The sequence below is a fragment of the Limulus polyphemus genome, unplaced genomic scaffold (genome assembly GCF_000517525.1).
Source record: "Limulus polyphemus unplaced genomic scaffold, Limulus_polyphemus-2.1.2 Scaffold9683, whole genome shotgun sequence".
In the NCBI taxonomy this organism is placed as follows: domain Eukaryota; kingdom Metazoa; phylum Arthropoda; class Merostomata; order Xiphosura; family Limulidae; genus Limulus; species Limulus polyphemus.
In genome coordinates this window covers 1-11,540 of record NW_013675293.1, presented here as the reverse complement: position 1 = coordinate 11,540, position 11,540 = coordinate 1, and the positions used below count along the sequence as shown (strand labels likewise).

Here is an 11,540-nt window from a genome sequence, read left to right as displayed (position 1 = left end):
TAAGAAAGAACTTGTGTCGTTTAAGTTTCGTCGGAACGAAGTTACGAAAAATCAATTAACAAACGGAGACGTAACAGTATTGTGTTTTTACCAGACGTTCGTACAAAATAATAATATTAATAATAACAAAAGTTGTAAGCAATACGCCTAACATTTTTGAAAGAATTATTTAAATAGCAGATTTGTTTTCACTCATCTCAATTTATCCATCTCTAATTTCAAACCGAAGGTAAGTAAAAATATATCTATCCTTTATCCTTCACTACCCATGAGGCCTTTCATACAATACTAGAACTCATTAGCTGGGCTGAATGATGAGACAAAATGTCAACTGAAACGATGTTTATATACGCAGGAGGAATTTTCTAAAGGATCTCAAATTAGAAAAATATCGAGAGGTACAGTTTATGAAGAGTGTGTAAAATAATAATGATGATAATAATATTTTGTCTACGTGATCTCTAATGAAAGTGTTAGGCCTACTGGTTTCCATTGTTTTCTCAGCTTTCTATGTTTAAACCGTAACATTTAATCAAAACATGTAATTTGTTATTTTAGAATTAAAACTTATACTACTCTCAAGCTTAGTAGTTTAATATAACCAGAAACAAATCACTTCTTTCTTTGATAGTTTTACCAAACTTCATTCATAAATTTGAATTTAGAAATGTCTGTTCAAGCTTTTAGCTTAAAACATCGTTTTGCTCAAAACAGACTGAAATAAGAAATATGTCTTTAAGTTCATAATCCAGATATTAAATGACTAACAGAGACCTGCAAAACATTTGCAGTCAAATTAGTATCTTTATTGCAACAGTACTTCTTTAAATACAGGATTTCTAGAATAATACAAAATAATTATAATCGCAGTTACCGAAATCTATAAGTCCTCTTGTCTTTGGCCTAACATTAAGCCTTTATTAAGTACGGCCTATATTCAATAAAGATATAAATTAACATTGTAACTGTTCGTTTTTTTTTGTTTTAGTTTAACCTTACCGCATATAATATTTTCAATAAATAAACTTATAATGCTACTCAACGACCTAACGTTAGACCTTTTTAATAACTGATAAGTTTTTAATACGTTGTTTTACAAAATCTCTACTATAGTATATTTACATCCGCCTTTTGTTTACATCCGTTGAAATGAAGTGAGCGTGCATGCGCATTTAGATAGTAAGGTGCGCGCGAATTTTCAAGACAAACACAAACTGGGTATTTTTATACTGGAAAATCTACACGTTATTTTAGTTTTCCCATTCTTACATAAACTTTTATTTAAATTACCTGAGCCTTTGAGAAGTAGAGGACGTTGGTTCAGTAACAGTTCGAAATACCAATCGCATAGCAACAACAATAGCAAAGATGTGCTGTCTATAGTTTTACAATTAATAAGCCTATTTAACTGTTAGAAAATAAGCCAAATAATAATGTAGTAGATATGTAATCAGGCATATGTATATGTATATATACGTAAGCATATAGTTCTAATACTATAAATTACACCAGTTGTATATAAGCGATCAATTGGTTTGAATTTCGCGCAAAGCTACACAAGCTGCGCTAGCCTAATTTAACAGCAGGGAAACGCAGTTAGTCATCACCACCCACCGCCAACTCTTGGACTACGCTCTCTCACCAACCAACAGTGGGAATGACCGTCACATTATAATGTCCCTACAGCTGAAAGGGTCGGACGGGGATTCGAATCCGCGACCCGCAGATTGCGAGTCGAGCATCCGAACCACCTGGCCATACCAGTACATATGGGCAATCAAATCAGCATTATACAAAAATGAGGGAAGCTAGTAAGAAAACCAAACCCTAGATTTCTGTTATGAGATTTTAACTTAAAAAAAAAGATAAATTTGTCGATTGCTGGTTTGTTATGAGTTAGTGAAAAATGACAAGGACGGTCAAATTTTTTTTTCTTAACTTAAAGTTTCATAATAGACATCTCGGATTTGGATTATTATATATTTATTCATTCACTTATTAATTGTCGTCTCCGAGTCTTTGTTCTACTTCACGAAACATCATTGAAGCCAATCGTTCTCAAAATAATAGCTTTGCATCTAGAGAGGTTGATAATGGCATCCGTTTATAATGGATGTTGAAATATCGTGTAAAACAAAACGTTTCCTCTTATTCTACAGACTTAAAATATTATTTTGTGTTTTACGTCGACTTATACAGTTTATCTCGACGTTCAACTATGCGAACACACCCGTCCGTTTCCAAAACTTTCAAAACTTGACGGCTGCTTTATAAATAACATATTAAGGCTTAAAGAAGCACGTTTTAACTCATCATGAAAAAAACTGTGTTTATTGAAACGAAAATGGCTTTCTAAGTTTCGGATACATTTTTTTCAAAGGAAAGAAAAAAATGATCTCTTTAGGGCAAGCTGGAAGGGAACAGTCAAGGTACATTTGAATTCAGACACAGGTAGATTATATGGTTAAGGAGGATCTCTTTAAGGCAAGTTGGATAGAATAAGATATATTTGAACAGATTTTTCTTCTTATTTGCTGAGCATGTTTCATCACGGCATCTTTGGTTTCTCTTGCAATTGTTGAAAATGAGCATTATGCATATATCTGTATATATTATATCTGGTAAGCGTTCTGTAGAATAATTTATCTAAAAACAGGAAAACCAAAACCACAGGACAAAGAATTCCTCAATTACATAGATGATACCAAATATCAGAAACTAACTAAGTTTCAACGGTCTCCCAATTAGAATCATACAGAAACCAAGCATAACTTTAAACCAGGCTGATACTAGATCTGGTTTCATGCCCAATACACACAGCAAATATGTAATGTTTTGTTAACTCTTCAAATATGACAGGAAAGCGTTTAACAAAGACTATTTTATACCAATTAGAATGGTAATCATTATTGGAGAAGGTGGGAAACCCTTCCACGAAGATCAATGACCATATTTGGGACATAAAGAAGGAGAGATGGAAACAGATATAGTAACTGTTTGTTTATTGAATTTAGCACACAAGTACTTGATGTCTAGCTGTCCCTAATTTTGAAGTAATAAACTACTTGGACTATTCTTGATTCATCGTCCCATTATAACGCCTTACAGCAGAAAGGGCGTATATGTTCATTAACGGGATTCGAACTCGCTACCCAAAGATTGCGAATCAAATGTTCTAATTACCAGATCAGGCTAGGCCTAAACGGCAGCTGAACATTTTAGCTTGGTATACGAAAAACCGGATTGTCCAATAATGTTTAAAATTCTCACACTATCCAAAGATTTCTTGGATCGGAAAATCAAGAAATAATATCTTATAGAAAAATATATACCAATAATGAAAAAATATAACGGATGGTTCCTCTCTTATTCAAATTTCTTGTAGATAATAAGTTTGTCTAATTTTATCAAAGTTTCCAGTTTAAGCTTTACCTTTACTATTGAAAAAAATTTTCTTTTGTTCTACAATAATGAGCAAACATAACGGAGGTTTGTATTATATTGTTCTTCTGTGTACGTCTTTTCCAAGCTGGCGAAGAATGATTACAATTATACTTGTCCTAAGACATTAGTATCAGGCCTATTATATCTTTTATGTATCATTTGGCTTCTATAAATAGTGTTCCGAACACTACTGTGTTTGTTGTATTCCAGACCACCTGAAGAACTCAGGACTGAGCGAAATGTGTCGTCGGCAATGGTTATGGTGAATATGATGTGGTTGGAATACTATTATTATAAACTATTCTAATTCTTGACGATTCCTAAGTGTTTAGAAATGTATTAACCTTAATACTAATGTCTTATGAGAAGTATGATTGTTTGTATTATATTGTTTATCTATGTACCACGGGCTATGTAATTAATAGGAATGATCACATCCAAGATACACTCTTGTTTCGGGGTTAATTCTTAAAATATAACGATGTATCCTCTTGATACAGGCCTAAAGCCGATGAGCAAACAAAAACTTTGAAAGATTCTTAGCCGTTTCATTTATTCATTACTGTGTACATTATATACCAGTCTGCATTACGTAATTAAATAAAAGTAAGAACAAAAGATAATTATTATGAGTTTCGTTTTTATGAAATTACTCCATTATATCAAATTAGCTATATTAAGTTACGCAATTAGCTTGCTTTGATCAGAAGGTAATGATGATTAGGCTTGTTACAAGCAGTGCAGCTTTCCATTGTCAGCATAAAATTGAATCTACAAAACATTATCATAAAACAACAGAAAATTCGTTCAACAAGCACAATGTTACTTTAAGAATAGAATATAAAAACGCCAATTTGTAATAGATGCGAAAAATGTGTTTCCATTTGAACGTTGTGTTTTTTACAGTGATCTTATTTTATCCCTTTTATCTCCCAACTTTGTGTCAGTTCCAATTTTTCTAATAATTGACTGACAATGATAAACCGAGGAGGAGAGTTGTATTTGTATTTATGGCAAAGCTACAAAGTCTATCTGCCGCTGTTTCTAATTTTGAACTATTGGACAGAGAGCAGGCAACCAAATAGAGTTATCTTCCCACTTATATCCACTCAAAGTGATTGGAAATATTTTGTGGCATCGCACGGATTCGAACCCGGCTCGCAATCTTCGAAATACAGAGCTCTACCACAGGGCCAACCGGTGCCCTGGACCCCGGAGCAAGAACAACCATGTCTCACCCCTGTTTTTCCTAATTGAAATACATAGATTATTAGTATAGAGATATCAAAGTTTCACAGGAAAGTTTAAATAAAAAACATGAAATTTCGTGCATGATTACGTGCTATTAATAGTGTTCATTCATTTCGTTACTTGTAAGCGCCTTTTCCATGTTTTGATTTTTTTTAGCATTGCCTATAATTTTAATGATCATGAATTTGCCATCTATTTCAACAGAGCATTTAAGGCCAGTGCACAAATAAATACATATATCATTCTCATCCACTTAACCTAAATAAAATACATTTTGCGATGTTTCTGCTTGCAGTTGATTGGTGCTTATTTCTCCAAGCCTGTTCCCTTGGCTGTGGTTTCGCTAGACAGTAGATAGGGACAGTGGGAATCTCGTTAATCCATTCATGCGCATCACAAATTAGATGACGAGGCATTTGGCTACCTTAAGATTACACGAGTATTTATTGTAAATATTGTGTTATTATTACCTATACGTGTAGACCAAAGAAATAATAATTTTGTTGTTCATCATGTCCTTAAATGAGAGTAAATATATTCTATCTGGACTAATAATACATTACAAATAACACTTGCTTAAATAAGTCCTTACGTAAATCTAAACAATGTACTCTATCCCAATAGATAAACAATACATTGTGAGCGACACTCGCTAAAATTTTAAAATGAAATAATATGTATTCTATTTGAACAGATAAACAATACATTATGAACAATGAATGCTAAAATAATTCCTTAAGTAAAAACTAATTCAAATTGTTATAGTGTTGCACTTCCGCTAGGTGGGTTATTTTCAATTATCTGTTGGAAATAATTCGCTGTCCAGTCCACAGGATGATAAAAAAATATTTTATTTCCTCCTTTAACGTTTCGTACAAGTTTGCATACTGTGGAACTTGTAGGGCACATTTACAAATGACGCTAACTGCACTACACTAACGTAAAGAATAAACTTACTTGTACCACACACACTGATTCAATCGACCTGCTAGAAACAAATATAATGTCTTATTAATTATTTTCTTAACTAACTTACCGATACTTCGCTGATCCTCGTATATATAATTTACCCTCGGAAATTACTAGCAACTCCGATGTCATATTTCTAGCCATTATACACCTATCATGTTAAACTCTTTGATCTTAACGTGAGTCATTAACATCTAAATTAAAACATTAAAAATATAGTTTACACCAATATAGTCTATATGGACAGGTAAAAAATATAAATCATAATTGCTGAAAGTTTAGATGAGAAATTTAGAATTTTTCCTTGACGGTATCACTGATTTGTAGCTCGTATTTTAGAAATTATTAATAAATCGGTTTTACACTTAAATCTTACTGGGTTCTGAACTTTATGATGTCAACAACATATAGCTTTTGTCTTTAAGGTTTTCTAAAGAAAAGAAATTGAGCTTGAATTTGGCGTTAAGCTTACCTATCGTATGTCACTTGAAACTAGGTCTCCAACTTACAAACTCCACCTTCAAATACAACGATCTCGTGGAAACAGAAAGTTTGGTAGACATTGAAATTACAAGTTCGATACCATAAAAAGAAAGTACATCAAAACAAGTTTATCTCTGTAAACATGAAATCATGAATTCTTACGCAGTGTGTAAAGGTAAAATCTTGCTCTGTTACACAGTCTGTGAAGGTAAAATCATGCACTGTTACACAGTCTGTAAATGTAAAATCATGCATTCTTACACAGTCTGTTATGGTAAAATCATGCACTCTGTAAATGTAAAATCATGTATTCTCCACAGACTGTAAATGTAAAATCATGCATTCCCACACAGTCTGTTAAGGTAAAATCATGCACTGTTACACAGTCTGTAAATTAAAATCATGCACTGTTACACAGTCTGTAAAGATATAATCATGCATTTCTTACACAGCCTGTAAAGGTAAAATCATGCACTGTTACATAGTCTGTAAAGGTAAAATCATGCATTCTCTCACAGTCTATAAAGTTAAAATCATGCACTGTTACACAGTCTGTAAATGTAAAATCATGCATTCTTACACAGTCTGTTATGGTAAAATCATGCAGTCTGTAAATGTAAAATCATGTATTCTCACACAGTCTCTAAATGTAAAATCATGTATTCTCACACAGTCTATAAAGATAAAATCATGCACTGTTACACAGTCTGTAAATTAAAATCATGCACTGTTACACAATCTGTAAAGATATAATAATGCATTCTTACACAGTCTGTTATGGTAAAATCATGCACTGTCACACAGTCTGTAAATAAAATCATGCACTGTTACACAGTCTGTAAATGTAAAATCATGCATTCTCACACAGTCCATGAAAATGAAATCATGCACTGTTACACAGTCTGTAAATGTAAAATCATGCACTGTTACACAGTCTGTAAATGTAAAATCATGCATTCTCACACAGTCCATGAAGATGAAATCATGCACTGTTACACAGTCTGTAAATGTAAAATCATGTACTGTTACACAGTCTGTTAAGCTTACCTATCGTATGTCATTTGAAACTAGGTCTCCAACTTACAAACTCCACTTTCTAATACAGCGATCTCATGGAAACAGAAAGTTTGCTAGACATTGAAATTACAAGTCCGATACCATAAAAAGAAAGTACATCAAAACAAGTTTATCTCTGTGAACTGGACTCCACGATTATCAAAGATACAGTACAGTATCAATAAGAAATCACAGCGGGAGGTTAAATGATTACTATTACCTGGTGACATAGCAACTCTGAAATATAACTAAAAACGTATCAAAACCCACCAGCATGTCAAAGCTAGAAAATGTGTGAGTTGTGAACGACAAAAACGACTCAAATAGTCGGCGAGATTTCAGTTCACAGTGTCTAAAATAATTCAAGTGTCATTTTAACTAACAATGTTTAAAACGGCTCAAATAGACAGGAAGGCTTAATTTAAACTTACGAAGGTTAAAAGGGTTCAAATGTCACTGACTCAGGTATCATACAGACTGATGTATATGCTACTGAATGTACGTAACTAGGGAAAATTACACTCAACAGTAGGGTAGGTTCGATGACGAGGAACCCACTTTGAGACTAATAATGGCTGGAGACGGCTTGAATGGGTAATGAAGAAAAACTTATATATTAAACTGTTATATTAAAGTTTTTCTTCATTACCCATTCAAGCCGTCTCCAGCCATTAGTAGGGTACACAACACTCTGGTACACAAATACACCCATCCTACAATGTATAGGTACTTTTGGAGAAATATGTATATATTACTAAAGGTTTTACCGTATGTCCCCATTGATTCAGCGATAAGTCTGAGGGTTCGTGCCGCTAAAACCCGTGTTTCGGTACTCGAAGCGCGCCCAGAACAGATAGCCTATTGTGTAGCTTGGTGCTTAAGAATAAACAAACTTGCCGTACGTACGTTATAAAAATAATATATCTTCGTTAAAATTGTTGTTCTGCAGTCAGAAATAAAAGAGAAAAATGAAAAAGGAGCTCCCAGAGCACGCTCAACGATAGACTACGAGTTATTGATGGACTAAAATAACTGCTCATGCGCGTTACCTGTGGCTGTTCACGCAGACTTAAACGTGGAGAAACAAAATAATCCGAAAACAGAACTTGAAGCAGTGAAACAGTACTGAAAACTACTTTACTTGCGAAATAACTATAAACATTAAATAAGGCTGTAAATATACGTAACCTAATTTATATACATAACTATACGTTCAATAAGTTCTTAACCTCATTCGGAAAGGAAGACATTTTCATACCACACGTGTACATCATTTCATGCATAAAATTACAGTTTGCAAAACACTTCAGTTTTGGTCGATGAAATAAAGTTTGCACAAATCATAGATAAAACATAATCATCTCATTTATTCACCATGGAAACCTGATTATCTCTATGTACACTTAGTTAAAAAAATTAATTAACAGAACATTTTTATGCAGTCCTGCTTATTGCCATGGAAACCTGATCATCTCTATGCAAGTTTAGTTCACAAAAAATAGAGTTAACTGATATTTTTTTCACGTAGTTCTGCTTATTGCCATAATAAAGTGTGTAAAGTGCTTAGATAAAAAGAATATAACATCAGCACCTGGCATCAGAGAAATTGTTCTAAAAATAATTAACAACACTTGTTGTTAAACGCAAAGCTGCACAATGGGCTATCTATGCTGTGTCCATCACAGGTATCGAACCCAGATTTTTAGCGTCATAAGTCTGCGTAAATGCTGCTGAGCCAGTGAGGGGTTTCTTTCCAACAGATTTTGCACGTTTTGCCCCAGTTACGATCACCAGCAGATCATTTAGACGCTCTCGAGTCGTCACAGTTCTTAGTGTGTGCGCGTTTCGCCTCAGTGACGATCAACAACAGATCATTTAGACGCCCTTGAGTCGTCATAGTTTATAATGTTTCCTGTATATGAACTTAGAAAAAAAATCTCTTGTACAAACTTGATGGTAAAATAGGTATAAGTTGACGGAAATATTCGGATGAAGTTAATCCATTTCCTGGACCAATTGTGGAATGTCCAAACCCACCAAAGATAAAACAGATTATCATTGTCCAGATCATCAAGTAGAAGCTGAATAGTCGGATAAGAGAGTCTAATTTTGTTGCGTCCGGTTTGACTTAAGCAATGGAAGTAAGTTTGTACTGAACTGACTTTTGAGAGCACAACATCAGATCTACTGTATAATTAAAAAACGGGGGGTAACAGTAACGATCTTGACAAAGGTGCTTTAATGCGCCTAGAAACTGTCATTTTCCGTAGTTCAAGTTCTGAGAAAGCAACATTTGTGTTGTCTGTCCAGCTCTGTAGCTCAGTAGTCAATAAATATGAGTTATTCCAATGGTAGTTAGGGCACTCGATTCCCAATTGGGGGGTCGCGGGTTCGAATCCCGTCCCCAAATGTACTCGCCTTTTCAGCCGTGGGAGCGTTAAAATGTGACTGTCAGTCCCACTGTTCGTTAGTAAAGAGCAACCCAAGAGTTGACGGTAGTTGATGTTGACTAGATGCCTTTCTTTTAGTTTATCAGTTCAAAGTTAAGGACGGCTAGCGCAGTAAGTAAGTCCTCGAGTAGTTTTGCGCGAAATTTACAACAAAGAAACAAACGTTCTCATATATTAGTGACTCGACTTGAACAGACAAGTTGGAGATATATTAAGATCGAAGTTCTAGAAGATTAAAACTCTAGAATACGTTGTTTTTATTAATGCGATGGCTTCCTCAGCGGAATGATTTATATTGTCAAAAACTTACAATGGAATGAAAAACGAGCAGTCTGAAATTAACTGATCTTCTGCCCTAGGGATAATCACTTCAATATATTTTACTTCAGAGCCACTTTGGTTAATGTTGTATTTTTTAGTTCAGACATAGCAAAATATATCGGCTTCTAGAATTAGAGGGGGCAAGCACTGCTCATGACGAGTAGTGAACATTAATTTTGAAATTGCTTCTCAAAATTATATTTCTTTATCCTCCCCTCAGCCTCCAGTGGTTCAGCGGTAAGTCTGAAGGCTTTTAACGCTACATACAATGTCTCGGTACCTGTGGTGGCCACAATACAGATAAACCAATGTGTAGCTTTGCACCGAGCAACAAAAATACAGACAAAATTGAAACTTAAATATATAAACCTTTTATTTGTTTATAAATAACTGTTTGTTTGTAGTTAAGCACAAAGTTACACAATGAGCTATCTGTGCTCTGTCTACCACGGGTATCGAAACCCAATTTCTAGCGTTGTAAGTCCGCAGACATGCACCGCTGTGCCACTGTGTGTGTATGTGTGGGGTAGACTAATGAGTATGAAAATATATTGAGCCAAGATACCAATAATATGCGAGTCTTTGCTTACAGTGTTCTTTTTGTAAAGACTTTCGCATTTTTATGATAATAAAATTTTAGTTCTGATAAAAGAGTCAGTACAAGAGGTAAAATGAATTTCAAAAAAAAACCCAAAACTCGAGCGCTTTCGAATAGTTGACTATTATTTTTCAGGAGAATAAAGAAGAAGAGTAAACCAGTCTAAAGCTTTATTTCCATATTCAACCTTTTTAATTGATTGGTATATATTTAAAAGTTAACTAACGCCATTTTTTAACATTTTAAATTAAATTTGTTTACTTTAGAACAACTGTTTGTTTGTTTGTAATTAAGCACAAAGCTACACAATGGGATATCTGTGCTCTGCCCTTCACGGTTATCGAAACCCGGATTCTAGCATTGTAAGCCCGCAGACATACCTCTGTGCCACTGGGGGACTACATTAGAGTAAAGCCACGTGGAACTGCCTGCTGTGTTTACGGCTGTGAAACTGAACCCCAAATTTTAGCATTTGAAGTTCGTTTACTCATCGCTGTCTCATCGGGGGGACTTTAAGTATTTCTTAGAACCTCTTAAATCATAAAGTTAAAATACAAAAAAAAGTTGTCATTCAGAGAAGAAATGGGCCGTCTGATAAAATTCTTAATTTCTAAGTATTAATTAAAATACACAATTAAAGTTAATCGTAAAGTACTTTTTTCATCCAACTAGAATATTTAATACCTTAAAAATGTTTTAAATCTATTACGATTTCAAAAATTTCTACTAAAAGTAATTTACACGATTCTTCAGGAGGATTTCTAGTAAACATCCAGGATCATCTATACCAAACATCCCAGAAGGATTTCTAGTAAACATCCAGGATCATCTATACTAAACATCCCAGAAGGATTTCTAGTAAACATCCAGGATCATCTATACTAAACATCCCAGAAGGATTTCTAGTAAACATCCAGGATCATCTATACTAAACATCCCAGAAGGATTTCTAGTAAACATCCAGGAGC

At 34.1% G+C, this 11,540-nt stretch overlaps 1 long non-coding RNA gene across 1 annotated transcript in view; it reads right to left on the bottom strand.

The window, feature by feature from the left end:
• LOC111083471 overlaps positions 1–8,197 on the bottom strand; it is a 9,663-nt gene extending 1,466 nt beyond the window's left edge. Inside the window, exons 1-2 of the long non-coding RNA XR_002609052.1 lie at positions 7,971–8,197; positions 6,137–6,182 (exon numbers count right to left, since the gene is read on the bottom strand). This is a non-coding gene — a long non-coding RNA (uncharacterized LOC111083471). The remainder of the gene's footprint in view (positions 1–6,136; positions 6,183–7,970) is intronic.
• Positions 8,198–11,540: the final 3,343 nt, after the last annotated feature.